At 42.8% G+C, this 26,998-nt stretch overlaps 1 long non-coding RNA gene across 1 annotated transcript in view; it reads right to left on the bottom strand.

Moving 5' to 3' along the window:
* LOC116657583 overlaps nt 1-26,331 on the bottom strand; it is a 240,720-nt gene extending 214,389 nt beyond the window's left edge. Inside the window, exon 1 of the long non-coding RNA XR_004312744.1 lies at nt 26,241-26,331. This is a non-coding gene — a long non-coding RNA (uncharacterized LOC116657583). The remainder of the gene's footprint in view (nt 1-26,240) is intronic.
* Between the last annotated feature and the right edge of the window lie 667 nt (nt 26,332-26,998).

Raw genomic sequence — 26,998 nt, 5'->3', positions numbered from 1 at the left:
AAAAAAAGAACATGCGTGCTATGATATGGTGCAAAAATATACAAAACAAAATGATATATGAGTTAGGTACACAAGCAGAGTTAGCAAAAATACAACAAAATGCATGGAGTTAATAAATACCGAGCTTGAGGGAGGGATGATCAGAAAAAGGAACAAGTGAGGCTTTAATCATATTGATTATGTTTTATTTCTTAAGCAGTGTGATGGGCACCAGCTGTTCCTTATATTATTATGCCCACTATTATGTTTGAGCAATTTCATAATAATTTTAATAGAGAGAATAATAGCTAATAAGAAATGCTTACACATGATCAATCATTCTTCCTTCTCTTTGATATTGTTTGAATTTTTACAATGTAATTTTTGAAACATATAAAAGAAAAAGGAGACATAAGAGGGCAGAATAGTGGTTACTGTTGGGAAGGAGGGAGGGAGTAGTTATGGGGAAGGGGCGCAAGAGGGCTTCTGGGTACCAGAAAGACTCTATTTCATTAGCCAGGATAATGGGTTTCACATGTGTTTGCTTTGAGATATTTCATTAAGCTGTACATGTGTGATTATTTTCACTTTTCTGAGTGTATATGTTATAGCTCACAATATAATTGTATTAAAATATTACTCTATGAATAAACAAAAAGCAGGAGGGACATCTAAGGCATTTTTAAAAGAATTTCAGCCTCTTGCTTTCCAGCTGGTACCACACCATTGCCAGTCCCACTCAGCAGGTTACACACCCCTCCATAGGCTGCAGGCACTGGGCAAAACTATGGTGCTGTAGTTCAAAACCTTTAAATCAGATCTCTGAGCACACCCTAGCCTCCAGCATCCTCAGTGAGGTGGCTTTTGTCAAACAGCTGTGTGTATCACAGGAACCCAGAAAAACACTGCCACATGGCAAGGCTCTTAAGTGGGGGAGCCTGAGGCACTGAGAAAGCAAATGAGATCCAAAGTACCACTTTAACAGTGTATCCACTTATTGTTCTCTAGAGTTTTGGGTGGGGGGAGTGTTTTAGAAGCCACGGCATGGTTTTGTTTCCTGTCTCCTTTAGTGATGCAGCCACCAGCCTCTGCCTAAGAATGGAGAGGATTTCTAAAGACCCCAGGACACTTGCTCTTACATGCAGAAAAAGAATTAAAATGGAGGAGGAAGTGTGATCCATGTTAGTTTCCCATGGAACAAATCACACACAGTTTAAGTGGCGTAAACAGCACGAATGTATGATCTTACCGTTCTGGAGGACAGAAGTCCAAAACTTAGTGGTTTAAATGCCACAGGCATTTATTTCATTGGCCGTTCTGTGGGGCAGGCATTCGAACTGGGCTCGGCTGGGAGGTTCTTCTGACCTCAGCCGGCTTAGCAGAGGTTTCATATGCATCTGTGATCAGCTGATGGTTGGTTGAGGCTGCCTGGGGATGGCTTCATTCACATGGCTGGTGGGTAACTGGCAACAGGGAGCTAAAATCAAGGTGTCAGCGGGTCATGTTCCTTTCTGGGGCTTCAGAGGAGAATCCATTTTCTTGCCTTTTCCAGCTTTTATATGCTTCCTACATTCCTTGACTCATGATCCTCTTCCATCTTCACAGCCAGTCATGGCCGGTCAACATTTTCTTTTTATGCTTGCTATCCCTCTGGGTCTAAATCTCTGCCTCCCTCTTCCACACATTAAAGTCCCCGGATTACACTGCCCACTTGGATAATCCAAGGTAATCTCCCTGTGTGAAACCAGCTAATTAGCCACCTTCATTCCACCTGCTACCTTAATTCCCACTTGCCATGTAATGGAACGCAATCACAGATTCTGGTGATTAGGATGTGGACATCTTGTGTGTGGGGGGGTGCATTATTCTGCCAGCCATCTCCACTACGGATCCATGTCTTTGCTCTCTGTCTCCCCATTGGCTCTGTGAGGGCAGGAACCTTTTTTCCCCTCACTGCTCAAAGAAAGGACCCAACAAGTATTTGTTTGAAGCTGTTGAATATCTGCATAGTCAATGCCTGGACAAAGAGCAATTAATCTTAAGAAATCCTTTTCGTGTAACATAGATATGCTTATGTTTTTAATGCACATGCACTTAGGATCAGAGAGAAGTCAGAAGAGCAAAGGTGGACAGGAGGGAAATGAGAAATTTCCTGTGGAAACTTCAAATCCTTCAACAACAAACTTCCAAGTTGATTTAGCACTTGTGGGGGCATTGGCCTGGGACAGACACAGCACCCAGCAAAATAAGGGGGATTTAAATGATTCAGAAGAAGTATGAAGCAGAGACATAAGTATAGAAGTTTAGAACTTAGGTTTTATAGGGTCTCTATCCCAGGTTCCCCTTGGTCCCTACAGTGCTAACCCCTGGCACACAAACAAGGCATTAAAACACGGAATCACAAAATGGGAAACTCCTCTCTTTTTTAGTTCTCTGCCCGAAAGTCTCAGTTGGGGTTGCTCTGTCTTTAATACCCTAATGCTTGCTAATCTCCTTTTTTTAATTTAAGTATAGTTGATTTACAATATTGTGTTAGTTTCAGGTGCACAGCATAGGGATTCAGTATTTTTGTAATCTTTTATTTTAACAAAGAGGGAGCAGGTCTCAGTCTAGACCTTGGCAGGCTCCATCCAGCTGTGGCATTTGTGGCAAACAGTGTAGGTGGCTCCAGATGGCCAATTTGGGGAGCCCAGGGACCAAGTCCCTCTCTTCACAGTTGAAGGAACAGAGAGCTGGTCTCCTGAACCCCATCTCCTGAATCCTTATCCTCTGCCTCTGTGTGTGAAGATCTCTGAGAAGTAACAGGAGAGAAAACAGACCATCACTAAAGGGATGAGGGAAGAGAGAGGAAATGGGGCAGGAGAGGAGCTGTTTCCCCTCTGGCCAGGTTGCAGAGCACCAGGCCTTGGAGAGAAGACAGAAGAATGTGAAGGAGCAGAATGAAAATGAAGCAGTCAAACCAGCCACCCCCAATCCCCGCTATCAGGGAAGCAGCTTGGTTCTGGCTGCAGCCACTGGCAGCAGGACCTCTCTGGGTGTGCAGAGGGAGAAAGAGGAGGAGCAGAGCCAGGAAGCAGCTGGGGGTCAGCCAGGAGCTGGGGCTCAGGACTCCCCCACCACTGCATGGGGTGAACTTGAGGAGGGGGCCCTGCAGTGACTGTGAGCCAATCACACCCCTCAAAAGCTTTGTCCTGCTCTCGGCCCACAGGCCTCAAGAAACCAGCCCTTGCCCCTCCCTCCTCCAGCCAGGCCAGCCTCGTGGCAGATGCGCAGACAGCTCTGACTTAACGACAGCCAAGATTACCTTTCCAGGAAAATGCTTCCACCTTCGGAAAAGGACTCTGAGAAAATACCGTACACAGCAGAGGATTTCAAACTTTTTTTTAAAGCAGATGCAGCTTTCTGTCAGTGAACAAACAGGTTCAGCAGTTAATGGTCTGGCAAACCGAGTTTCTAAAAAGTATTTGACTGGAACAGAGTGAGTATGCAAAAATGTGTTTTTTAAAGGAATGCAAATATAAACAAATGAAAGTGGAGCTGCTCTGATTAAAGTTGGGTGTTGGGATGGGGCCAAGTTCCAGAACTCCAGCTCCTTGGCCCAACTCTGTCACCTTCTTGTAAGCAGCTAATTATAGATTAAAAAAAAAAAAAAAAGGTCCTACTGTTTGGCAAAGAGACCTATATTCAATATCTTGTAATAACCTAAAGTGAAAAAAATACGAAAAAGAATATATATAACTGTGTAACTGAATCACTATGCTGTATACCAGAAACTAACACAAAATTGTAACTTCATCAACTATATTTCAATTTAAAAATAACAACAACAACAACAACACTTGAAACCATCCACTCTGCTTCCTTCCCTGACATGCTGGAAGAGGCTTGGGTCCGGGAGGGGGGGTTTTGGAGTCTAAAGACTCCCGTATTTGAAGAATTAATGGCAACAGATGAAAGAGGAATAAAATAAAAGTGCTTCCTATACAGAAAAATCTTGACTAGATGTCAGAGATGCAAAAATTCAAATTTTAAAAAACTAAGCCCTGGAATCTCCTGGCTGTTTTGACCGATTAAGCATTGGAACCCCGTACATGGTCAATGTAGTGGTTATCTACTGCTGTGTAACAAACTGCTCCAAAACTTAGTGGTTCAAAACAGCAATCATTTATTTCATTCACCGCTCTATGGGTCAGCACTTTGAACTGGGCTCAGCTGGGAGGTTCTTCTGGCCTCAGCTGCTTAGCTGAGGTTCCAGTATAGCACTCTGTCTCATCTGCTTCCTGTCACCACACCCTCATAAGTAATCCCCATTCTTTCACCAAAGCCTGAGCCAGACCCCCAAGTCCCCAGCCTTCTCTCAACCTCCCCACCCACAACATGCCCCAACATCCAATTCTACATTCTGGCTTTTCTGGTGGTACCCCTTGTCTCCACCTTCTACATGTCAACCCAAAACACTCAGACCAATGGAAACGAAAGGAAAATTGACCACAATGGGAAGGAATGCATGATACAGATTATTACACAGAGTAGACTGTGTCCCAGTGATGCCCACAGACCTGAATTAAATTCCCAAGCTATACCACTTCCCTACCTGAATGACTTGAGCAAGTTACTCAAACTCCCTGAACCTCAGTCACTTTATCTGTAACATGGAGCTGCCTTACTAAATTATATCAATAGTATAAACATGTAGAGAGTGCTTAGTATATGCTAGGAATGGTTCTAAGGGCTTCTCATGTAAATTAACCCACATAACAACTCTATGAGGCAACTCCTTGCATATATATTAACCTACATAACAACTCTATTTTTACTCTTACTTTATAAAGGAGGAAATTGAGGTTCCTAGAGGCTCAGTGCCTTGGCTCTGGCCACACAGCTACTAAGCATCAAACCCAGGATTTAAACCTAGACAGTCTGGCTCCCAAATATGGATTCTAGCCACCACATTTAATTCTTGCATGGCATATAGGTTTCATTGCAATGCTAGTTCCACTTACCCAATAATAGAGATTGAGGGATTATGCTGGGAAAAAGTGTGAGATTAAGTCCATGTTCAGTGGAGAAAATGTGTTGTGATTGATTAGCAATGCCTGCCATGGCACAGGGCTAAGGAACAACAGTATGATTCCAGCACATAGTCTGCATCTGTCTTACCTTCACCACACTGCTTCCAGGTCCTATCTGACTCTAAATAGAGCCCGTACTCCAGGTTGGATAAAATATATGCCTTTACAGAATCTCTACCCAGGAATTCACAATGCATATTTGCACACTGAAAGCTCCCCCCATCCCCTTCTGCCCCAATGACTTCTAAGTCACCCAACCATGTGTTCCTATGCCAACACCGCTGGCTCCTATATTCTGCTCTCAAGGTGGACTAACAATCCACAGTACTATTTGGGAGAATGAACATGTTGTCAAACATACTCCACTGGTTTACAGAAGGTAGTCCCATGCAGTGCCCTGTCGTTTGTGGATCACAAAGAAACAATGCTCAGAGACGGCGGAGAAAAGGATTTTGAAAAAAATAAGGAATTTCTCTAATATCTTCAATGTCATCTTTAAAATTCATATGATTTTTGCATGTGATTTAACATTACATCTGTATTTGCTTTAACCTAAGCCTAAATTTTTTATTACTTTTCATCAGGAAAAAATTGATGCTCCAGGATGATGAGTCTATTTATCTTGTGGCTTATTGCTCCGCCTGGAAGCTGGCCTTAACCCTTCTCCTTTAGACAACCTTCAACCTGCAAATCATGATGTAGTGAAAAGATCGTGAGACGAATGAGCCCTCCAGACCCTAGCTAAAGTTCTAGCTTTCCTGCTCACTGAATGGGTGATTTTGGGCAAATTCCTTTACCAGTTTGAGCCCTAGTTCCCTCATAAGCAAAACAGAGGTGTTGTAAGAAATAATGAAATACCTCTCCAAAGGTCCTGAAACCTAAAACATGCTTAATAAATGCTGGTTCCTTTCTCCTCCTTTCACACCCTCCAGGTTATTTCAAGCTTTCTCAGCAAGCTTTTTTGTCTATGTCAAGAGAAAATGCCTCACTGACAAATTAACATAGCAAAGGAATCAGAAACCTCGCACTGCCCCTCCCCTTAGACCCAGTCCCTGCCATTTTGTTTCAGTCCAGGATAACTGATCTTGGGTTGAATCATTTGGGGGTCTCTCTTTGTAGCTAGCAGCTTAGAAAAGGTGAAAATCGTTAAGCTGCAGTTTAGTAAAAACTAGATTCTACCTAGTAAATTAATTAACTTTCCACCCCAGGTGCTGTGTGTTTTGTGTGTGGCTGGCTTTTCTTTTTTTCCATCAGGAAAAAACGTTTTTTTTAATCCATTTGTTTCTGATGTTTACAAAAGTTAAGTAATACGTGCGAATAGTTATTTATTTTTAAACCAACTAAAGACAGAGTTTCAAATGAAGAGTGATTCTCCTCTTGTTTCTGACTCCCCACCCACCTTACCCCTCAGTCTTCTCCGTAAGGCAAGAAAAGGTATTGTATTCCTAGAAAGCTTGCCAGAAATATTATATGTATACAAAAGTAAACAAAGTAGACATAAACATGGTTTTAGGTAGGTATGGGTGTAGGTATAGATATAGATACAAATATAGATGTATGTGTAAATATAGATATATGGACTCATTTTTATACTAATAATGCACATTATATGCAGTTCTTCATAATATATCCTAAAAATTACTTCATTTCTGTATGCATGGATCCGTTTCATCCTTTTAATAGCTGCATTACTATTATAGGCATTATTATTCCATTATTTGGATGAACCATAATGTTTTCACCAGTTTTCTACAGATGGACAAACAGGTTGTATTTAATGTTTTCCCATTACAACATTATATCAGTATGCCTGTGTACGGGTCTTTGTGCAAAGGTTTTTCCACAGTTCATATTTATGATGTGCTAACATACTGTGCTAACATATTCAATAAGAATCTAGTAGAGCAAAAACACCCTCGTAAGTAGACAGTTCTTATGCGCCCTACTTTCCTGGCAGCGGTCCTGGTGCAGACAGCACAGTATGCTGGTACATTCCAAAAGTTTGATGAGCACAAATGATGCCTAAACACTTTGTCGGCGGTGGACTGAAAATAACATAACCTCCTCCATTCTTCTCCCCACTACCCCTAAAGGAGCCAAACTTGACTGCCACACATATACCTGCACCCCAATGTTCACAGCAGCACTATTTACAATAGCCAAGACATGGAAGCAACCTAAATGTCCATCAACAGATGACTGGATAAAGAAGTTGTGGTATATTTATACAGTGAAATACTATTCAGCCATAAAAAAGAATAAGATAATGCCATTTGCAGCATCACCCACTCCCATTATCCAGAACATTGCCCAGCACATAGTAGGTGCTTGGTAATGCTTGCTAAATGATTAAATGCCGCTGCAGACTATTTCTAGATAACTAACCACACCACATCAGGCCCCAGGGTTTAGACCCTCCCTGGAATGAGCCTTTAGAATAATTTAACAGCTTTCTTTTTTTTCCCTTTTTTTTCTTCCAGTTTTATTGAAAAATAATTGACATACAGCACTGTATAAGTTTAAAGTGTATAATGATTTGACTTCATGAAATGATTATCACAGTAAGTTTAATGAGCATCTGTTATCTCATATTGGAGTTATAAAAATTATTATAAATATTAACAAAATTAAAGAAATAGAAAAAAATTATGTGTCTGTGATAAGAACTCTTAGGACTTACTGTCAACAGCTTTCATACAGCACATACAGCATTGTTCACTATATTTGTCACGTTATACATTACATCCCTAGAATTTATCTTCTAACTGGAGGTTTGCAGTATCTTTTCACTGCCTTCATCAGCCCCCTGTTTTTGGTAACCACAAATATGATCTTTTTCTATGAGTTTGTTTGCTTGTTTTTTTTTGAAGTAAATCAACCTGTGATTTAAAGTATTTCTTATCTCACCTGCTGGAAGCCAGCAGCTCCCAGACCTGTCTGTGCTCATACAGCTCTGGGACTGTTTCTCGGGGAGAAATTAGGCTCTGGTTTTCAGAAGTGCAAAAACAACAACAACAAAAACATATCCCCAGGGTAATGGAATTTGTCATTCTTTGCCTACAACTTCAGGGGTTCCCATATTCCTAAAAACAGCTGCCGGTGGTTGCAGAAGTGTAAGCTAGGTGGTAGTATTCACAGTTTTATTCTCTGTGGTTAGAACACATTCTTGATGGCTCTGGGATGGAGAGGCTCCAAGTTTTGTTTTCCCTGTTAGCAACGGAAGCACAGTATTAACCTGTGCTTCCCCTGCACTGCAACAGAGTGCCTGGCATGTGGTTAAGCATTGGGTAAACTTGAGCTATTTTTATCAGCATCATCCAGGGCCCCCCAAATGTATTCACCTTCCCGTGTCTGGGACTCAAACTTCACCCCAGCTTTCACAAACCAGTGTCTCTTATGTCAAGCCAGGAGGACTCCTAGGTCTGGAGAATTAAACGTGCTTCTCTTTATATATCTGAACTCGCTCATTTGAGGGAGTTTTAGACTCGTAGTATGTGGAAGGCACACAATTGGCTCCTAAACACAAGCCTCACCTGGTAGGGGAACTGGAAATGAATTAGAAAGTAACTAGTTTCCAAACCCGGCTGGGTAAACAAGCTCCCGACAACACACAGCAACCACCCTTCGCCTCCTGCAGGACTTCCATCTCCTTGGAAACATCATAATAGGCTTAACAAAAGCTCGGAAGATCCTTAGAGGATCTGCTGTTCACCCCGCAACAGGAATGCACTTAAGTATTCTATTAAAGGAGTGTGCATTGGGTTGGCCTCAGCATTAACTGGCTAGGGAGGCAGAAACACACCAGAAACAGGTGGGGAGAGAAGCAAGGCTCAGCGCCTCCTCGGCGAGTAAATGCTCTACTTAGGCACTGGGAGTCTGTTCAGCATTCAATAGCATCCTTCCAAGTCTGTCTCTTTTATTCAATTAAGGAATTGATAGGAGCCCTCAATTTTCCCTCTGATTTAAAATAATGATAAATAATAAGGTAGAGGTTGGGGATTATTTTTAGGCACTTTTTAAATATATATATATTTATATATGTATATATTCTGCTAAATTTAATCACGTCTGCTTCTGGGAAACAGTTATCAAACAGGCTATTGGCAATTCAAATTGTCTCCCCCACACGATACACCCTCTGTCAGTGGCAATACCCACAGCAGAACAAATCACTCAGGACTGGGAGGGATGCTCTGCATTTCAAAAAATAAGCAAAACAGTAATTGTTATTTTAATAAAGCTCATTTCGTCCAGAGAGAGGGAGTAGAAATGATTCAGGTAAATGTTCAAATTGGAAGCTGTAGCAAAAGAAATAAAAAAAGAAAGGAGAAAAAAAAACACATGCAGTGATACAGGGAGATATATTTAGTAAGCTGCTACACCTGTACAGGACTCACTGTGCTCTGAGGACCATTTTTTTCCCAACATTTTCTGACCAGTGTGTTCAGTATGCATGAAATTTTTTTCATATAAAGTATTCCCTATTATTCAGGGTCCAACTACCCAAGATTTTTGTTTCACCTTTTTACTTTGAGGCCACTTCTAGGGTGTGGAATAAGGAAAGGGAAGTGAAATGCTATGAGCTTTGAGGACTGGATGGAATAAGGTTCACCCAAAACTAGAGCCTAGTTCCTGGGTTCCCATAGTCTGAGCTTAAAATCTGGCTCATCAGATAAACAACCTCACGTGAGTTACCTGAATTCTGGAAACCCAGCCTCCTCATTTGCTGTAGGGTTATAATAACACTATCTTGCTGTGGAATTATTGTGAGGATTAAATGAGGCAATGCCTGTTAAACATCTATCATGGTGCCTGAAAATTAGTAAGAGCGCAGAATGGTTAGCTGCCACCTCCATTACTACCATCTTCACCCATCATCATCACCATCACCATCATCATCATCATTATCCAGCCCAGGCCTGGAGTTAATGCTTAAATTCTCTGATAACATCACAGCTAAGTGGTTGAGCAGCCTTCGTTGGAAAACCTCCAAGGAAATGAAGCTCACTAGCTGAGTCTGTGTATATCTCCAGCCCTTAGAAAATTATTTCATGTATTCAACTGAAATTTCTCCCACTGTGGCTTCTGCTCCTTGGTCTTAATTCTATCCCTTGTGAGACTTAAAAGGAAAGGGTAAATCCCTTTGGTAGTTTGTAATAGTGAAGGTTTGGTTTTACTGTAAGTAACAGAAACCAACTCTGGGAAGCTTGAGCATTAAAGGTAATTAACTAGAAAGATCTTGTGGCATCTGATTAGATTAAGAAGGGGAAGGAGGAGGAGGAGTTGGGGAGAAGAGGAGAATCATGGTCAGTGAATGCAGGGACCAGGGCAGGTTCAGGACCGACTTCATCTGGAATCATCCAGCCTTTGTCCCTTGCACTACCATTAACAAGCCTTACAGCTTCAAGAATGTGATTGGCTCAGCCTGAGTCAGGTGACCTCCCCTGACTAATCAACTCTGGTCAGGCAACAAAGTCACCTATTGCAGATCTTGATGCTGGGAGCCCCTCTGTGTACTGGGGAGCAGAAACACATCCCGCACAAGGGCATCGTTGTCAACTGAGCAGCCTCCCAGCCACTGTACTAGGAGGAAGCCCACGCCTCCTCATGGAGTGAATGATGTTCTCTAGGATAAATAGCCTTCTGTTCTTGCCACCACTGAGATTAAATTAATTATTAATTTAAAGATAACTGCGTGACTGTTCAGTTTTCTTACTAGAACATTAAGCTTCATTAAGACCGAGGAACACATCTAGCTCACTCACCAACACATCCAACCACTTAGCCAGGGAATTGCTGAAATAGTTAATTGATTTATAAATGCATTAATTAAATTATCACTTTCAGATCCTTGTGGTTACTTACTTCCAAATGTGGCTCTATCCCTCTTACTCAATTCCCACTCATGGCTGAAAAAAAAAAATTCCAGCATCAGAAGGCTTTTTGCATGAAATAGGAAGGAAGGTAAAATAACTCACAAGTCTTATTTTCAATCATCTGAGAATTTTACTTGCCCATATGCTCTGGTTATCTGTTCCTGCATAACACACTCCAAAACACGGTGGCTTAAAACAACAATAGTCATTGACTTGGCTCATGAATCTGCAGATTGGACAGGGCATGATGGAATAGCTGATCTCTGTTCCACATGCCATCAGCTGGAGTAGCTTGGCTGGGGGATGGAGAATCCAGTTCCAAGATGGATGGCAAGTTGATGCCGGCTCTCAGCTGGAAGCTCAGCTGAGGATATGAGGAGCTCAATTCCTCTCAGAGGTATCTCTCCATATCCGTACTTGGGCATGCTCACAGCATGGTGGCTGGGTTCCAAGAGTGAGCAACCCAAGAGAGAAAGACAGAGAAGTCCACGGAATTTTTATGATGCAGCCTGAGAAACTCACATGGTACCACTTCTAACATACTCTATTGGTCAAGACAGTTCATAAGGGTCATCTCTTTTCTAAGAGAAAGGACACAAACCTCACCATGCTATGAATGAAGGGTGAAGGTCACAGTGAAAAAAGAGAAAGCGGAATGGGAGATATTGCCATGGCCATCTTTGGAAAATACAATCTCGCCCATCATCTCGTGTCTTTTGGTACAGGAAATCAAACTGAGTTTCAGCATGGCAAGTTTAAACACTGTCGCCCAGTCCTCCACTCAACCATCAGTTTTTGAGTCATCTATGCTGGACATAAGATTAAGTCCTGGAAGTACAAAGATAAATGAGAAAACTCTCTTCCACTGGGGAGTTCACAGATGGGTAGAGATGAATAATGAAAATCCAATGTGATAAGTGATTCAGCCAAGGTATGTACAAGACAGTGCTGACAGAGAAAGAAATGATTGATTTTGCCTGGAATGAAAGCTGGTTTACCTAAACACTTTTCTTTAGTGGACAAGGGTTTTGTCATGCTGCGAGGTTAACATTTTCAGAGTTAATGTGTATTCCCCTCAAAAAGCAGGCAGGCAGCTATATCACCCTAGTTGTACGTGGGGGAACCATGCCAACCATAACCAAAAAGAACTGGAGCTCTTGGCTAACAAAAGCAGGAGCAACTGGGACTGGTTCAGACTTAACAGGGAATCTTGAAATTTTCACAGGAGGGGGAACTCCAGAAAACAAATAATTATAATAATGATGACTATGATAATGGTGATAATAATAATAATAATAACTTTTAAAAAGACTTTATTATACAGAATATTTTTAGATTTACAGAAAATTTGAGAAGACAAGACAAAGAATTCCCATGCACCCTGAGCCCAGTATCCCTTATTATTAACACCTTAGATTAGTCTGATAATTTATAACAATTAATGAACCAATATGAATACGTCACTATTAACTGAAGTCCATGGTTTATTCCTATTTTCTTAATTTTTACCTAGTGTCCTTTTTCTGCTCCAGTATTCCATCCAGGACCACATCACATTTAGCTGATGTCTCTTTAGGTCCTCTAGGCTTTGACAGTTTTTCAGACTTTCTCTGTTTTTTGATAACCTTGACAGTTTTGAGGAATGTTCCTCACGTATTTTGTAAAATTCCCTCTATTGGGACTTGCCTGATGTTTTTCTCATGATTAGTCTGGAGTTATGGGGTTTGGGGAGGCAGACCACAGAGATACATTGCCACTTTCTTCACATCATATAGGGGCACATCATATCAACATGATTCATCACTGTTGATTTTAACCTTGATTGCCTGGCTGAGATCATTTGACATTTGTCAAATGTCTCCACTGTAAGTTACTCTTTTATTCTCCCCCCTTTATACTGTTCTCTTTGGAAGGAAGTTGCTGTGTGCAGCCCACACCTAAGGGGTCGGCATCCTCCTCCTTGAGGATGGAATATCTAGGGAAATATTTTGGAATTCGTCTGTTGAGGAGAGTGGTCTGTTTTCCCCATTTGTGTACTCGTTCAAACATTTCTTTATGTCAGTATGGACTCATGGCTATTTATTTGATACTTAAGGTTATAATCCAATACTAATTTTTCATTGCTCAAAGTGTTCCAGCTTTGGAGCTCTGGTGGCCCCTCTGTCCCTTTGACATGCCCCCACCATTAGGGGTTAAGAAGTACTTTGCTACAGATGGGTGTGAGCACCAGGACAGTGAGGTGGGAAGCCCCATGAAAAAGACAGCAGGATCCCCAGGCAGGGCCACTACTCTCCTGCCGGCACCATCAGTTCCCTGGTCAGTGGCATTATCTCACTTTTTAAACTCTGAAACGGCTTACTTCTAGGAAAGCGGAACTTAACCCTAATATTCTATTGGTTCCCTGAGCTAACTCCTGATTGGTCCATTTGTAGTGCTTCATTTGCATGGAGCTCACTCCTGATTGGTCCATTTCCCTCACTCCTGATTGGTCCATTTCTACAAAGCTTCTTCCTAATTAATCACCTTTGTTATACCTTATTTGCATATGATGTTACAAAATGTTGCAAAGTCTAGACTGGTAGCCTGTAAAAGCCTATGTAAACCTACAGATGGGGTCCAGAGCTTGGAATGTTAACTCCTCTGGGCCCACCAGCATAATAAACCTGAGTTCTCCAACCCTCCGAGTGCTGCTTGGTCTCTTGCCCAGATCCAGGTTGCTGTCACAACTGAGCTACAACACTGAACTGTAACACTGAGCTGTAACACACTTTGCTGCAACAATAGGAAGCAAATGATATTCTAACTTAATCATTCCAGTAAGACTATGGTGTAAGTGCTCCCGTTTACAGATAAGGAAGCTGAGATGTGGAGGGTGTCAATTACCCAAGACCACAGACCTCAGAAATGGTAGAGCTAGGATGTGAATCCATGCTGGCCATCTCCAGAGCCCCCACTTTTAAAAAGCTGAGGATTAAAAGGATTCCAACCAAATGACATTCTGGAAAAGGCACAGCTACAGAAACAATAAAAATGATCATGGTTTCCAGGGGCCTGGGGAGAGGGAAGGAGGGAGGAATGAATAGATGGAACACAAGCGATTTTTAGGGCAATGAAATTATTTTGTATCATACTATTGTGGTGGCTTCATGTCATTATGCATTTGTCAAAACCCACAGAATGTACAACATCAAGAGTAAACCCTAATGTAATCTATGGACTGTGGTTGATAATAATGTGCCCATGTTGGTTCATCAATTGCACCAAATATGCCACACTGATGAGGGATGTTGAAGGTAGAAGAGTATATATGTGTGGGTGGGGAGAGCTATGTGTGAACTCTGTATTTTCTGCTCAGTTCTCTTGTGAACCTGAAACTGCTCTAAAAGAATAAAGTCTATTAAAAAAAAAAAAAAAAGAAAGAAATACAGCCTCACATTATGCCCCAACTTGTTGAAACACAAACATTGTATCAAAGAGAAGCAGAGCCAGCTGAAAGAGCTCCCAGGGACCACAAGCAGTGGCGGCCACTCTTCTGTCTCTTTGGGCTTCATTCCTTACGGCACCACCCCCAGTACACAGTCAGGAGGAAGAGCTGGCCAGAGAAAACCACCCACACGGAAGTGTTATAGACTTAACATGCTGCCCCCTCACAGCGAGTTGTGGACAGACTTGATGGACATGCAGTGATGGATGCTCTAGCTGACATTTCCAAAGTCTGAAGGGGCGATATTTTGGGGTTTGAGTGGGTCTTCTCAGAGTCCCTTAAATTAGATTTCAGGAGCCCACTCCACCCACTCAGGAGCAAGCTCTTAGCTCAACACTTCCTTCCAAACCTTGGAGCTGAAGTCTCTCCATCTTCTCCACCAACCCTGCAAGATGCCAGAACAGCTTTACAGGAGACTGCTAGTCTGCTGAAAACTGCCAATCATTTTTATATCAGGTCGGATAAAGCCTAGAGCAGAAGAAAAACGTAGACCAGATCCCCTTTCGAAAGCCCCACAGTCACCAGAGATCCGGATCCAAAGACAGAATCCAGCTCTCTGTGCCATGCGCCCAGGACACAGGAAACTCGGGCAGGCTGGTGTCTGCTTCCCCACCCAGCACAGCCTGGAATCAGAACGTAGAAAGATGACCTCTCCCCCTGCCCCCAGTTTCCGCACCAGTGGTCTTGCCTCCCCCCAAATCATGCTCCATTCTCCCAGAGCTATCAGCTTCCTTTCTGTTGGTCAGAAGACAGTAGAATCACACACAATAAAATTCAATTTTAGCAATTTAGTCTCTGCTGCCTCCGAGAAAGGGGGGAAATTCTCAGTATGAGGGCGGCCTTTCTTTACCGGTTTCTGTTTCGGAAGACAACGCCATCCTTTAGATTTCTTGAGGAAATAGAGCAAAGCCAAAGTAGTCAGTGGCGCTCAGCTGGAGCTTCAGACCTTGTTCATAATGCCTGAAGAACTTCAAAAAGTTTCAAGGACAATACCTAGTGTAATACACTCACTGACATCTAAAGAACCCGAGAAAACTGGGCCATGGGTATAATGAGAGGCAAAAATACTGATAAATGGAAGAGGAGACACAGTGGAGTGTCCCTGCGAGCTTTTGCTTCCTACTTGAAGAATAAAATTGGATGGGAGAAGTGGCTTTCAGAAGACGTCAAAACTGCCTCGCAACTCTGGCAGGAGCTAACTTTGTTTTCTAAATTTAAAGACATTGCAGCTTCTATAATTTGTCTCCAGTGAAGCTATGCCGTTTTTTGAGTCCTTATTTTGTTGCTAACTCTCTGCATGGACACGGTTACCTTCTTTGAGAATCCAGTTTACTCATTTGTAAAATGGGGACACTGCACATCGTTATGGGAAGATTTTTACCTGAAAGATTTCTTTATCAGGCACTTTGGTGAAATATACGTTAAGATGCCCAGGGTTGTTTCTGTCCTCAAGAAGTTGAATTATGTGGCAGAGAATGTGAAATTCATATGGACACACAAAAAACAAAATAGTCTGGAATACACACACACACACACACACAAAGTCCCAGAGCTCCTGGCAACTCACTAAGTTCTCATCTCTTCCTGACAAATACATTTTCTAGAAAATAGCAGTTAATTCACTCTAAAGGCAAAGGTAGTTATTTTCATACACAGCCACAGCCTTCTGGATGGACCAAGGCCATTGGTCAAGGTGAAAGAGTATCTTGACCTTCTGCTGTGCTCTTCTCAGCAACACTTTCCCTTTGGACCATCACCCATTAGCATGGCCATAACAGTGACCCGAGGGAAAAGAAGCGAGACAAATCAAAGTGAGCTGTTTTCTGCTGAAAACAGCAATGTTCAAAGATCTCATTAATTCATTTATTCATTCATTCAACAAACATTGACTGAACTGTATTAGCTGGTCAAGTACTTTACTCAGCATTGAGAATACAACAGTGAGCCAGATACTCACAGCCTTGGGGGAGGAGACAAAATATTTTAAAAGGCAATTATGACACAGTATGACAAGGGATAAGCAAGAGGCACTCTGAGAGCACACAGGATAGGTGCCTTCTCTATAGTGGGGCAATAAGGGAAGACTTCTTGGAGGAGGTGACTTGGAAGCTAAGGCCGTCAAGAACAAGCAGGAGATGACTAGGTGAAATGGAAGGGAGTGTGATGAGAAGCTTGAGAAAAGGAAACGGCAAGTGCAAAGACATGGAGGTTGAGAGCGATATATTATATTGCATTCCTGACAGGGATCGCAAGAGAGAAGGGCAGGCAAACACGAAACACGAGGTGGCAAAGGTACGTTCAGGTATGTTACAGGAGTCGATGGAACATCACAAATAGGATTTAAGAAGTGGCAGGGTCAGATCTGCATTGTAGGAAGAGGTCTGTGGCTATGGTAGATCAGGTAGGGAAATTAAATTTCGGGATGCCCCAGACATCTCTATAATCAATGAACACAGCCACCACTTGTAGAAAGCATTCTCCCACAGATGGCTATCTTTAACAAGCAGAATAACCAGGCAGAAGAGGTGCAGCAGCTACTCCCATTTTACAGATAGAGGAATTGGAGCTCTAACACTGGGTTTCCCAACCTCGGCTTTACTAATATTTTGGACCAGATAAGTCTTTGCTGTGGGGGGCTGTCCTGTGTGTCATAGGACACTTCACAGCATCCCAAGTCTTTACTCATGAGATGCCAGCAGAACCCTCCCACCAAATGTGACAACCAAAAATGTCTCCAGATGTTACCAAATGTCCTCTGGGAGGACACAATCACCGCTGGTTGAGAACCACTATTCTAAAAGCTCAAACCCCACCATCACACGAGCAAGGATGCTAACCAGGGCTTCTGTCTCCACAGTATACCCTTTTTCAACTCCATCATGCACAGCCTCATCCCTCGTGGCCTCAGCCAATATATCACATGCTTCAATTTGCCTCTAAATGGCTGAAGTTTTCACTGGGAATCTTAAGAACAGATGTCGCCTTCCCCTCATCATTTTGGTTTTCTTGTACTTCAAAGCAAGGACTCCTTTTTTTTTTTCCTTGTGAGCTAAAAATTGTTAGCTCACTGGAAGTGAAAGAGATTTTTCTCATCACATGTGCATTTCTATACATTTCCTTCCAAACCAGTAGGGCGCCGGCACCAAACGTGAGGGTGATTTGCACGACATCAGAGTCCATTTCTGCCCAATTCCTAGGGTGCCTGCCCCTCTCTTGGGCACCGCCACCCGTTTGATGATTTGACGTTTCCTCTTATAAGTATGCATTTAAAAATAAAACCCAAATCATTGTTCTCGTGGATCTACATGAGAAAGTTCGCCTTGTGATTCAATCTGCAGATGTAAAAAAGAAAGAATTGGAATTTCACAGAGTGTGGTACATGTAGCAAGATGATGGCCAAGCCAATTTCCTCTGTTCCCTCATTATGTGAAAGGGTGGTGGCTGGGGAGACTGTCTTTCCCACACTCAAATTACCCTGTCAGACAAAGGGAGTTTTTTAGAAGAGTCCTGAGCATGTAATTTTATTACCGTAGCACCGTTTTAATATAATTCATGTAATTTCTTCTGCAGGAGAAAGTTATTTTCCTAAATGCCTGTTACAGTGAGAACTGATAGATTTTTGACTCCTACCAACTCCCTCTGCAGAATTTTCTACTAAAAGAAGAAACATTGAGAGGTGCTCAGCTCAAATAACCTCACCTGGGAGCAGAGAGGATTTGCGAGGCCTTTCAAGCTTGCTGACTTTTAATGACGCTGTATCTCAGAAGAGACTAAAAGTATCTCAAAAACTGCCATGTTCAAGGTCAAACCAAGGTCAAATTTGGTAGAGGTTCCCAATGTCTGCACTCTGGCCATTTGGGGTTGGATAATTCTGTGTTTGGGGGCTGGTCCCTGCATTGTCAGATGCTTAGCAGTGTCCCTGGTCCCTACCCATTTGATGCCAGTTGCACACCACACCAGTTGTGACTAGAATTGTCTCCATTTGTCGTCACAGGTGGAAATCAGTGAATTCTGCCTCTTTATTCTAGGACCTTCTGGCCAATTCTTGGGACCCATCTAAGTAGTAGAAAGGAAGAAGCTGCATTCAGGGCTCAAAATTGATTCATGAGCAATCAGGCATTACCGATGGGCAAACCAAGAGAGTCACAAAGGTAGATCTATCAGGTGTCCAACACAACAACATCCTGTGATTTCCCTCCAAAACCTAAGGGCCCATCTGCACAGCAGGATTCTAGAGTTGGACATTCCTTTCCTTTCTGCTGTTCAACAAATGTTTGTATACTCTACTGTGAGGCACTGTTCCAAGCGCTTCAATAAAGCAACTCATTTGACCCTGATTACACCCTACAAGATAGATATTATTATCACTCCCATTTCACAGATTAGAAAACTGAGGCACAGGGACATTAAATGTAAGCTATTGAGTAGCAAACCAGAATTCAGACTAGGGCATTTGATTCCATAGTCTGGGCTCTGATTAGGAGGCTCTCGTGAGTGCACTCTGCATTAGGGAAAAGGAATTGAATTTGGACTGATTCACCTGGGCTAAGTCCTGGCTTTAGTAACTTCACTTACTAGCTGCTGAAATTGGTCAATTTTCCTGATGTATCTAAACCTAATTACCTCCCATCTCCAATACCATCCCACTAAGGGGTTAGCTTCAACATATGAAGGGCGGGTGGGGAACAACACAATTCAGATCACAATTCAGGCCACAGCAAATTCCTTATCCAAAAACAGTTGCCAGCATGATCATTTTAAAACCTAAGTCAGAGAATGCCACTCCCCTGATTATACTCTTTAGCGGAGATTCATCACACTTAGAATAGCATTCAGATATAAATCAAAACTACAAGTTATCACCTCACACCAGTCAGAACGGCCATCATTAAAAAAGTCCACAAACAACAAAAGCTGGAGAGGGTGTGGAGAAAAGGGAACCCTCCTACACTGCTGATGGGACTGTAAATTGGTGCAGCCACTATTGAGGACAGTATGGAGGCTTCCTGAAAAACTAAAATAGACTTACCATATGATCCAGCAATCCCACTCCTGGGCATATATCCGGAAGAAATTCTAATTTGAAAAGATATATGCACCCCAATGTTCATAGCAGCACTATTTGCAATAGCCAAGACATGGAAAAAACATAAATGTCCATTGACAGATGAATGGATAAAGAAGTTGTGTGGTATACATATACATACACACATATACATATACACAAGTGGAATATTACTCAGCCATAAAAAAATAATAAAATAATGCCATTTGCAGCAACATGGATGAACCTGGAGGTTGGCATACTAAATGAAGTAAGCCAGAAAAAGAAATAAAAATATCATATGATATCACATATATGTGGAATCTTTAAAAAATGACACAAATGAACTTATTTACAAAACAGAAACAGATTCACAGACATAGGACACAAATGTATGGTTACCAAAGGGGAAAGCAGGGGAGGGGTAAATTAGGAGTTTGGGATTAACAGATACAAACTACCATATATAAAATTGATAAATAACAAGAACCTACTGTAGAGCACAGGGAACTATATTCAGTATCTTGTAATTGCCTATAATGAAAAAGAATATGAAAACAAATGTGGATACGTATAACTCACTGTGCTGTACACCAGAAATTAACACAACATTGTAAATCGACTATACTTCAATTAAAAAAAAAGAAAGGATAGCATTTGGATCCCAAACCATGACCCTCCTTTCTACACGATCTTAACACCTGCCTATCTCTTTGACCTTCATGCCCACCACTCTCCTCATTACTATGCTCCAGCCATGCTGCCATTTCTTCGGGTCCCAGCACACACCAACTTTGTTCCTGCCTCAGGCACTTCTTCCCACTTACTGTTCCCTCTGCCTGGAACACCCTTCCCAACCCTGTTCAAATGGAGGGCTCCTTCTTGCCACTGAGGTCTCAGCTCTTACATCAACCCTACAGAAGGGCCTTCCAGACCACTCAAAAGTCACCCCTGCTCACAGTCACCCTATGCATTCTATCTGCTTTGTGGTCTCAAAAACACTCATGGGTGTCTGAAATGATACCTCCGCCTACAAGCAGCACAGGAGCTCTCTGAGAGCAGAGCCCCCGCTGGTCACATCCATCATCATATCCCTGCCACCAAGCCCAGCACAGTGTAGGAGCTCATTGAATGGCCAGTAAATGAGGTGAGGAAGGCAAAGAGGCCCTTTAGTTCAAGCACATACCTCTCCCTCTCCACTATCTCTCTTTACGCCTCCCTCTAAAGTATGTAGCTCATAAAAATTATGTCCTACAGTCACCAGATGCACAGCTCCAGAGCGAAGTGGAATTAGACTTGACCATTACATCACAGGCAAATCCATGCTGCAAGGTCCTATTAAAACCAAAGAGAGCTGACAACTCCCATCACCAGATCAGGAAGGAAAAGAGAAAAGACAGTCTCTGCCTTTCTTCCTGGCTTAAAATGGGGGTGGGAATGGGGAGTTGATTCTCCCCCTTGCTCCATAAATCTCTTCAATCTATCAGCCCTATATGTTACTTTCCTAAATAACAAGACAAAATACGCAAAAGAGGAGAAATCCCAAATCATGTCCCTCCCTCGAGGGCTAGGACCCAGGCAGGGATGAATTCCTTATAGCTCAGGTGCCCACAGTGGTTCCAGTGCTGTATCCCACCCCTGACAGATGAAGAAGTGAACTGTGCTCACCTCCATCAAGCTGCAGATGCACAGAGCTCACAAATGTGTCTTGTTTGACCTACAGTATTATTTTTATTTGGATTAGTTGCCAACATTTAAAACTAAAGAGATTTTATTATTTTTTAAAAATCTGTATTTCCAACATCTCGAGAAAATCAATCTGACATCAGGCTCACATTTCCACAATGCAAAACTCTGCTGGGACTGAGAAATGACTATCCACTGCCGCATTCTGGAACTTTCCATCTCATCACCATATGCACTCTGGCCACTTCACGTATTGATATTACCTGTCTGGACCTTGCCAGTATTGAGTCTGCAACCCCTGTTACACACACACACACACAAACACAGTAGTGAAGTGAATAGACTCAGAACTTCTTAGGTTGGTCACTGACATTGTGTTGCCTTGAATGGAGGGGACCTTTACGAGACAGCTCTCTTGAACCAAATGCAATGACCCAGAATTCTAAACTTTGCCATTCTCTCTGCAGCCTCCTTGCAGGGAATAAAGAACAGGGGCCACAAATCCTAGTCGCTCTCCTCCCTACAGGAGCAAACATTTGCTGTGATGAATAGGAAAATATTGTATTTCATGGAAACAGGGACACGGGAGGGCAGGAATCCGATTTTAAAAACACTCAATGTGGTGGACATTGCTAACTGTTCACTAAGATTCATATCTTCTTCCTGTCCTCTCCTGGGGTTTAGACATGGCTGTGCGGTTGGTTCTCACAACGGATGCAGCTGGATGTTGCTGATGAAGGGGATAAGGCAAAAGCATTAGACTGAAGACTCCCGGGTCCCTGAGTCACAAGGTCGAAGTGACATCCAACAGGCAGAAGCAACCAGCTTGGACTGGTGTATGAGAAGAAACTGTCTTGCATTGGAACCACCCATTTTGAGGCCTACTTGTTGCCTCGGCTTTGTCTATCCTGATACACCCTATAAGCATCCAAGAAAAATGTAAATAAAAATTAAAAGGAAAGTCAAAGTCACACACAAAGCCCCTTTAGTAGCTGCCATCATTCAGAGTCAATTATGTGCCAGGTGCTTTATGCGTTACGCCTAAAGTCACAATGAGGAAACGGAGATTCTCAGGAGCTAAGTCATCTGCCCCAAGTTACACAGCAACTAGAAGGGGGTTGGTCTAGAGCTGGAACCCAGGTGTGATTCTGAAGTCCATGTTGTTCCATGTTGGATACATGGGTACGAATTTCTGAGCTCCTATGACAGACCAGTCTGTACAGACGGTTTATCCACTTTGCATTTAATACACCCTACAAACCAATGAGGTGAGCAGCATTACTGTCTCCATTTTATAGAGGAGATGGGGGCTCAGAGAGGAAGCCTCCCTTTCCTGAGGCCCCCGTTTGTAAGCGTGAAATTCAGACCTGTAACTTTCTGACTCGTTCCACTATTCCCCAGGGGACAGCAGGAGCGTTTGGCAAGATGAGGAATGTTGACACATTTTGTCATTTTTGATAAATAAATTATAGTGTTACTTCTGCACAAATTAGAAATTGTAAATATTTACTTTGTAAAAACTTGTATTATTATTATATTACTTGTCATATTTTACAAATACTCTTCATTTATACACTTGAAAGACCAAGTATATCCAATCTACATTATAGTGTCATATTGCAGACACTCTATTCCAGAGTCATATTATGGATGCTACGTTCCGATGTCATATCACAGACACTCAAATGCTGAATGAGTGAATGTGAACAATGAACTCTTTGGAGCTCCTAGAGATGTGCTATTTCATATTTCCATGACTGCCCCTTCTGTCTCTGTTGCCAGGGATACTCCCCACCTTTGTTACCTGACTAATTTCTGTACATCTCTCAGGACACAGCTCAAGCGTCTCTACCTCCAGGAAGACTCCCATGAACAGCCAGACAAGCCTAAGGGCCTTTCCTCCTTTCGTCCTTGTGTCTACCACATTAGATTGAAGTTGCATATTCTTCGGTGTCTCCCCACTAATTTATAAATTCCTTAAGGACAAGAACTAAAATTTTTTTTGTATTTTTATATGGAAATCAGTAGCACAAAGTAGTTGTTCAACATATATAATTTCTCAATCTAAACAGAGGTAACATGGGCTGGAAGCATAAAGAATTTCCAATGAGCTTTAGGCAAAACTTAAGGTTGACTGTTCCCTGAGGGAACCCAGGCCATGTGACAGTCACTCCTTATAAAAGAGACTGACCGTCCCTCCTCTCCTTCTGCTGGTGCCCTTTTAGCTTGTGCAATGATAAGCCACCTGGATTAAAATGCACCAGATACATGGCAGGTGTTCAATAAATATTTGTTGAATGAATGAATGATTAATCTTGTCATTTAAGGGGACCATTCTCATTCACAGGATAATGAAATGCACCAATAACAACCAAAACCCTTTTCAGCCTGTGAAGCATGTTACAGAGTATCTTGGAGCCCTTGTACCTGTAACCCAAATTAATTCTGGGGACCCATGTGGCTCAGGCCCTACATGGAGTCAAACAAAATGAAACACAATCTGGCAGCCAAAGCGAATGAAAAGGAGATGCATTCTTTCCTTGCGTGTCTCAGAGAACATGAAAAGGGAGCCAAGTATAAATCTCAGCTAGATTTCTCTAAACACCATTTCCTTTTCTCAGACTGCTCTCACCTCGAAGCATCTCCAGATCCTCTCTCTTGCCAACCTCCCAGAAAACTCTCCCCAACGTCCATATGACAAAACTTCTCTCTTCTTCTTGCCTCTCTCCATTTTCTCTCTCCTCTTTATGTTGCCTCTCTGATTTCCTATCCTCCTGTCAACTTTACACTTCACATAAGAATTCTTTCCCGCTACCTACAATCCTGCCTCTCTCTTTATCCGTCCCTTCATTTTCCAACCGGAAGAGCCTGGAAGTAACTGGAATGAGAAGACTCAACTCTGTTTAACGTAAGGATAGAGGAGGGAGGTGAGAAAAACTGGAAACACACACACGTCCTTCCCTCCGCCTGGAATGCCTAATTTTATTTCGTCCACTCATCATTTCATTCTTAAAGATTTACCTCAAATGCCCCTTTTCCAGAACTACCCTTTTTCCTCCTATCAATGTTAGTAACCAGCTCCCAGCCTTGTTTCCGTAGCTCCCTGGTTGTTCTGCCATTAACGCATTCTCCACAGAGCACACGGTAGTGTGTACCCCTGTCTCACCCCTAACCAGGGAGCTCGTCCAGGAAAGCTGCCACATCCTCCGCACTGCTGTGTGCTTAGAGCCCTGTGCACTGCCTGGGACAGGGTAAGCCCTCAGTGAAAATTTCTGGAATGAATTCATGGAAAATGCTCATAAGCCCACATTCAGAGCTTTGCCTCTTTCACTGAGTTTCAAATTTCATTAAAATGTTAATATTAGAGGAAGATGAAAACAGTGCAGACAAACTTCCTTTCCTTATGATTTTGTCCAGAGCCCAACCACAATTCTGGACTTCTTCATTGGTGACTCAGAAATCCTGGAGTCCTCAGGACTTTATTAGGTAAGGAAAGACACGAATGAATCCTCCACACAGAAGAACCTCAGGACTGTCACACATACCATTACCTAGTCAGAGTGGTAAATTCAGTCCTGGAATCAGACAGGCATGAGTCCAAATTCTGGCCTATCTTTGTGGCCTTTAGCAAGCCTCTTGGGTTTTAGTTTTCTCATCTATAAAACAGGAATAATTTACTTAACCTGAAATGGTTTGGGGACAGAATAAATTAGTTAATGAATGGAACATGCTCAGCACAATGTCTGATACACAGCAGGACTCAATACATGTTACCATTATCATCGTTTGAATATGACCTCCCCAGAGAGCCCCAATGTCACTGTCACAGGCAGACCGATAACAGAATTCTCTGAATAGGTGTCAAAGCAACAAGTCAGTGCTGGCACATGTAAGAGATGAGCTGAAGGACAGGAAACCGTTCCAGAGGGGCAGTCGAACAGAGGTACAGACACACAGAGGTCAGCCTTCCCTGCTTCCCCCTTAACACCCACACCATCCCTGGCCGTCGCCAGCTGCGGAGATAAGCCATCTGCTAGGAATCATCCGGAGAGAAATGCCACATCACAGTTGCAGAATTTGAGCATAAAATACTACAGAGCCAAAGGAAAAACATACAGTACCACAGGGGGGGAATATGGTTTTGAATGTCTCCAAGGAGCAGGGCTCATCAGATGACGGAGAGGCAGTTGCCACCACGAGGCAATCTGAGAAAGAGCTATCTCTCCTAAATGAAGAAACATTAAATAAACAGCTCCCAGGGCTCCAGGAGCCCTGAAAAGCCTCACACACAGAGAGCACCTCCATACAAGCATCCATGGGTAGGGGCTGCCTAGTTGATTTCTGTTCTCCCTCCAAACTTTGGGTGGGTCTGACCCTGCTTGGAGGAAGCAGTGGTCAAGAAAAACAGTCAAGGTACCAAGTCACAACAGACAGCAGCCTGTATCAGCCCTGTCTTTTTACTTCCTGTATTTTGATGCCTTGACCCACGGGGACTTGCTGCCCTGAAGGGACTGCCCCTCCCAGTGTTACACAATCCCCAGAGAGAAACAGCTGTGAGCGCACCTTTCATGTGCAGACCAACCGATTCAGGCGCTCACATTCTGGGCTACCGTCCCTGGCCCCAGTCACCCCAGGACCAGTTACCCAAGACTAGGAACAGCCCTTAGATGCCAGAGCCTGCTGAAACGATTCAAACTAGCCAATCCTAAGCCTGCTTACACTGTCTGACCCTTTCCTTCTTGCCAAAACCCCAGTGAAGGCTCTAGTCCCCGTTTTCCCCTCACTCCCTCGGTCTCCTGACCAACCCTGGTGCATCCCTGTGTGGCTCATCATAGCATGTTCCCTTTCTTGGAACCTGTGAGCATAACAAACTATCTCTTCAGTAGCAATCATCTCCTGATCTGTTGGCCCTGCCGTACGTAAATAACAATGAAACCTACATTTAAAGACACAAACTAAGCCATCTCCCAAAAGCCAATCTCAGAGTTTCCTTCCAAGCAAGAGTAGCCATCAGATAAAACCAGCTGAGACAAGCTAGAGTCATAAAACATCAGTCCATTTACGCGGACAATGACCTTAGGGAGTTCCCTTTTACTTACCAGCCAAGCCTATCTTCTTGGTGTTTTCTTTGTCCTCTCAACTCATCCCCAAACCCTCTAGTGAAGAGTCCCCTGAGGAGGTGATTCTTGGGTGGAGATGTGAAACGAAGTGAGGGAGTCAGCATTGTGTGTGTGTGAGGAAAAAGCATTACAGGCAAAGCGAACAGCAAACCCCCTGAGACTGGAACGTACATATAATTGACTCCTTGTCAAAGGTATAACCCGGCATAATGGTTTTGAGGTTCTTCATGCTCAGTGAAAAAAGCCAGGCACAAATGGGCACACACTGAATGATTCCATTTATGGGAAACATCCAGAAGAGGCAAATCCACAGAGACAGAAAACAGACCAGTGGTTGCTAGGGTCTGGGAGGAAGAGAAAGAGGGTGACTGCGTAGTGGGCCCAGGGTTTCCTTTTGGGCTGATGAAAATGTCTTAGAACTAGATAGAGGCAGTGGTCGCACAGCATCGCGAATGTACTGAATGCCACTGAACTGCAAATTTTTAAATGGTTAATGTTCATTTTATGTTATAGGAATTTTACCTCAATTCAAAAACAACACTTCCTCTCTATTTCTTCCTACTTTTCTTTCCCAGATTCCCCACCCATCAAAGGACTGTATCTTTTCCTAGCCTTGGTGCTGTTTTCCTGTATTTGTTTCTTCCTTCCATCACCTCTCTTGGGTCCATGTGCAAGTGTGAATAATTCTCACAAGTAACAACTCACACAAAAGACCAAGCCAAAAGATTGAGTCGCCA

Source organism: Camelus ferus, chromosome 18 (genome assembly GCF_009834535.1).
Source record: "Camelus ferus isolate YT-003-E chromosome 18, BCGSAC_Cfer_1.0, whole genome shotgun sequence".
Classification (NCBI taxonomy): Eukaryota; Metazoa; Chordata; class Mammalia; order Artiodactyla; family Camelidae; genus Camelus; species Camelus ferus.
The sequence above is the reverse complement of the archived record's forward strand: the minus strand, read 5'-3'. Positions and strand labels throughout refer to the sequence as shown.